The 5,058-nt window shown below is 42.8% G+C and overlaps 1 long non-coding RNA gene across 2 annotated transcripts; it reads left to right on the forward strand.

Annotated features, from left to right (window-relative positions):
* Nucleotides 1–411: 411 nt before the first annotated feature.
* On the forward strand, nt 412–4,486 carry LOC129628725 (uncharacterized). Of its 2 annotated transcripts, none has more exons than XR_008702876.1 (3): nt 412–503; nt 3,645–3,785; nt 4,374–4,486. It is a non-coding gene; the product is annotated as an uncharacterized LOC129628725 (long non-coding RNA). The 2 variants fall into 2 exon arrangements; XR_008702875.1 differs by lacking the exon at nt 412–503 and adding an exon at nt 2,867–3,135.
* Nucleotides 4,487–5,058: the final 572 nt, after the last annotated feature.

Here is a 5,058-nt window from a genome sequence, read left to right on the forward strand (position 1 = left end):
GTGGAAGGACACGTTTCCTGATTAAAGAGGGAGATCCTGCAAAGACTGACTATGGAGGCAAGTCCACAATAGGCAGAGAGACAATGCAGTCTTGTTCAGAGCAACCACCAACAGTGATGACAACAGCCATCAATAGGCCGGGGTCAAAGATCAGCAGTCCCTCTGGCACTCCATTCTTTTTCTGGCTCCTGATGGAGTTCACAGGAACTCAATCTCAAATCTCAAATCCAATCAAAGCCCATCCACACAGGTCCAAGCTAAGGACACAAAGTGAACAAATTTGCAGGCAAAACAAAGCCTACACTCGATCTTCTGAAAACTAAGTTCCCCATCCCTTTGGCAGTTGTGGAAATATGGTGCAGCCACCAAGCAGGTGGGAGACATGGGGGGAAATTGGTGATTCAGACCTTGGTGATCGGGATTAGGGATTAGCGGGACAGCTAGATGGGAGACGCTGGACACCCTCAGGAAACACCAGAGTGAGAGCAGCCACAAACCTCCAGGTGAGCGAGCATCTGAGCAAGCTTAAAACAGCACAGAGGATGTTTCTGACAAAGCTCCTTTCTTGTCTCTGCCTCTTGGAAAACAGGAATATCAGCCCCCTTGGAAACCATTATTAGTGTAGTTGATGCCCTTCCTGCGCTCCTCAGGGCACGAGCATGACGTTTGTCCTGGATGCAGCTGGAATCCATCCTTTATGGTGCATTTTATCCCTTGATGCCATTGTCTGCTGGGAGATTGCCTGGATACTGAATGTGTGCAAGCAATACTTTTCAATTACTGAACATACGTTCTGACAATCCGTGCGGCCTTCACCAATTTGCTGTACAATTTGTCTTGATAGTACCCACAAAGCAGGCATCTTGATAGTATGGACAAAGTAATGTCTCTCTTTAGTTGCCTGGGAATCCTTTTGTAGGCTTCAGTCTCAAAAAGAGCTATGCAGATCATCACGTGGAAGAACCCTGAGGGGTCTCCACTGAAAGCAGATGGGAATGGCAATGGACTGGGCCGGGCCCCTGTAGTGAGTTTGGTCTAGCAGACTCTCTCCTCTGGAAAAGGATGCGTCCAGATCAGGGAAACCCAGCAACTGCATCAGGACGAATGACTCTGCTAGGTAAACCTGGTACTCAGCTTCCCCTTAACGTGCTTGTTCAATTTGGGGGAATAATCACATTGTGAAAGCAACTGTTTCCAACCTTTTTGCTCAATATTTTAAATATATGACCTCATTTAATCCTCACAGTAACTATATAAGGTTAATAGAGTTGTCTCTACAGATGAGAAAACTGACACCCAGGCTTCAGGAACTTTGTTAGAAGGTAGAACTCAAACACAAGCTTGGGAGAGTCTAAATTATGTGCTTTCAACCACATTGATACCAATCTAGGTTTCTCGAGATACAAAATCTGACCTCCTTTCTGTTGCAGCTCAGAGCGGTCCCTCAATGGCTGAGGCTGCTACAAAGGGTCTTAAAAGCATAGAGGCAGTTCTGGTCACTTCTCATAGTTGTTTGGACACAAAATGATGTATAATTTTCCTGTTACATTTCTGTACTCATGTTGTTTCAGACAAAGTTATTTCTCCCTGTCCTGACCTATCCCATGTATCATCACCAGAGGAGCCTGGTCTAGTCAGTTCTCTGCTTGGAGATTTCTCAATGCCTTCTGATCATCTCCAGGGCCATGGCCACTCTTGAATGTACAAGGCTGGCCACATCCTGCTTTCCCAGGCTGACTTCCTACATCTGTTTCCCAGCCCTTGGGTTTCAACTCTGCTCTGTGACTCTCTAGAGCAGCCAGGGTATGAGACCAGAGAAGTCCTGCTTTCAATATTTTGTGGGTCTGCAGAAAGTCTGACTTCAAGAAGGGTTCAGAGGTTTTACAAAGTTTGAAAAGTACTTCTCTAACCCAACTACTCTGTGGCTCATTCGCCTGGATGAATGACTCTCCCTACTGTATGTCTCTGCTCAATCTCATTCTTCTCTTGAACTGAACTTCCTTCCAATGCTATCTTTCAATACCTTACAAGTCCTTCAAGGCATGGCTGGAATCCCACTGCCTCCCTGATCTTGATGTACTTCCCTAGCTTTGTGCCTATGCTGCTCCTATAGAACTTGCCACATCAAACCTTGTGGTGTGGTTATTTGTGCTCACCTAAGGCGATGGCACCCCACTCCAGTACTCTTGCCTGGAAAAGTCCATGGGTGGAGGAGCCTGGTAGGCTGCAGTCCATGGGGTCACGAAGAGTCAGACATGACTGAGTGACTTCACTTTGACTTTTCACTTTCATGCACTGGAGAAGGAAATGGCAACCCACTCCAATGTTCTTGCCTGGAGAATCCCAGGGATGGGGGAGCCTGGTGGGCTGCCATCTATGGGGTCACACAGAGTCAGACACGACTGAAGCGACTTAGCAGCATCTTGTCTCTCCCACTTGACTCTGATGGTCCGTCACTGGGTTGGGCAGACAAAGACCATGTCCATATTTCCCTTACTTCTATGTGTCATCTGAGCATCTACTATTATGTTCTGATCATGCCAGGTAGCTGATAAATATATGCTGATTTGAACTTAACTGATATTGGTAATTGGGTGTCATTTGAAGCAGTGAGTTTCGTAAACTGATTGGTAAACACCATCTTTAGCTCTTGAAAACTTTCATGGCTTATTTAAGTCCCATTCAAAAAAGATATGTTGCAGTCATAACCCCCAGTACCTCAGAATGTGACCTTATTTAGAGATAGGGTCTTAACAGGGGTAATCAAGTTAAAATGAGGTCATTAGGATTAGCCTTAATCCAATATGGCTGATGTCCTTGTGAAAAGGAGATATTTGAAAACAGAGATGACACATATAGAAAGATGATATGAAGACATTAGGGGGAAGATGGGCATCTATAAGCAAGGTAGAGAGACCTGGAACAGATCTTTCCTTCATAGCCCTCAGAAAGAACTTGATTTTGGACTTCTGGCATCTAGATGTGTGTGACAAATTTCTGTTGTGTAAGCAGCCCATTGTGATACTTTGTTATGGCAGCCCTAGCAAAACACTAGAGAAGCCAAACGTTACAGGGACCAACAAAAGTAGCCTGTGCCGGCCCTTCTAAATCTTTCGAGCACTCGGCAGTAAGACAGTAAGTGCTATTTTCATTTGCTTCCTTCAGAGGATCGTTAGCCAGGCATGGAGGTGCCCGCGGTTGTGTGTGTGTTTACAGATATCCTTCAGCATATTCCTTTCTTCAACTGGTGGTCTGCTGAGGGCCAGGCATGGTGCTGAGTTGGGACATGGCCCAAGCACATTCATGGCTTTAGTTTTCTCTCTTTCCAAGTTTCCAAATTCCTTATGCACAAGAATGGTGACTTTCATTTTCTTCTTCCCTCCCTGGCATGTCTCTATCTCTATGGACACAATGTGAACGTCAAAATAGCAGTGACTCTACACCTCGTCTGAATTCCTGTATCATGTCCATCCCTCCGATCCTCGTTCTTTCTGAGTCTCCTTGCAGCTATGTGTGTGTGCTTATTTCACCTTCCCTTCTAGACTATAAACTTTATAAATGCATATTATAAGTTGTATAAATGCAACTTATATATATATATATAAATGCATAAAAGTTATAAATGCATATTATACAATGAATAGGTAAGCAGAGCAGAGGAGAGAGAAGAAAGCAGTGGCTAGATCCCTACCTTGGAAATAATAGAGAGAAGAACGTCATCCAAAAAGAAAAAAAGGAGGTGGATCATCATTCTTTGGCTCTTGGTTTAAACACACGAGGCTGAGGTATGCCTGGGGCTCATTTAAAATTATTTACAGCCACTATGTCAGAATCTAATGGATAGAACCTAAAGATATATGAGGGAACCGATCGAATATTCATTTTGGCTGTCACCGACTACACAGGACTTCTAAGAAAAACCACTCATATTAATAATAATAAAAATAATAATGATGATGATAATAATAGCTAATGTTTATTGATCTCTTGCTCTGGGTCAGCCTCTATTCTAAATGGTGTTTATACACATCATTTAATTTAATCCTCCCCAAAACTGTATAAGATAGATGACATCTTTAAAATATAGCTTCATGAGATGTTAAGTAAAATACTGAAGGTCTCAAGACAGGAACTGGTGGAGGTTCCAACTGGAATTCCAGTCCAGTTGGTACAATGCCAGAGCCCAGACTCATGACCTCTGCAACAAAGACTATTTGTCAAAGTTCCTTGACAGAAGCAGCCGAAAACTTTAGTCCTGTTGGCAAGGTTGTCTTTTTGTGACAAAAATTATGAAAACAATTTTGTTTTACAATGTATCCTGTTTAGTTTTGCAATGTGTAATTTCCTATATATCTATCTGTATCTAATTAAAGAAAGAGAAGCAGAGATTTTGATGGGGACATCTTGGTGAGGATAGAATACCAAATATTTCAGGTAAAGTTTGGTTTTTCATTATGTACCAGTGTCAATAAATGTTCATTAAATTAAATGCATTCAGTTTTCTTGAACAGTCATGATTTATTTCTGGATGGCAGCCTTTGGATGCTATTTGCTCCTCATGATGATTTAAAGCAAAATACCAGAATCATCAGCATCATAGAGAGTGGATCTGTGTGAGAACAGGGAAAGGAGGAATAACTTCGAATTGTATCTCATAGAGTGGCCCTCGCAAACAGTTCAGGGCTTTTAGTTTAGAAGTCAATGCATTCTTTTTTTCTCCCCTAGAAAATCATTTGTTTATTCAGCAAATATTTGGGAGTACCACGCACCCTCCAGGGACTATGCACCCTCCAGGGATACAGTGGTGAGCAAGGCAGTCGTGTTCTCTGTCCTCACTGAGCTTACAGTCTAGAGGAGGAGACAGGGTTAAACAGGTGGTTGTAGTCCTGTGTAACAGGAGCAAAGATGGGAGAAATAGGGTGCAGCAAGAGCAGGTGGGGTGATTTCCCAGGCCTAGGAAGTCAAGGAAATCTTCATAAATTCTAGGATCCTTTGGTAAATTTTTTGCAGAACTCAAATTTTTTTAGATGAAAATGAAATATTACTGCATAAAGCATA

Source organism: Bubalus kerabau, chromosome 15, assembly GCF_029407905.1.
Source record: "Bubalus kerabau isolate K-KA32 ecotype Philippines breed swamp buffalo chromosome 15, PCC_UOA_SB_1v2, whole genome shotgun sequence".
Taxonomy (NCBI): domain Eukaryota; kingdom Metazoa; phylum Chordata; class Mammalia; order Artiodactyla; family Bovidae; genus Bubalus; species Bubalus kerabau.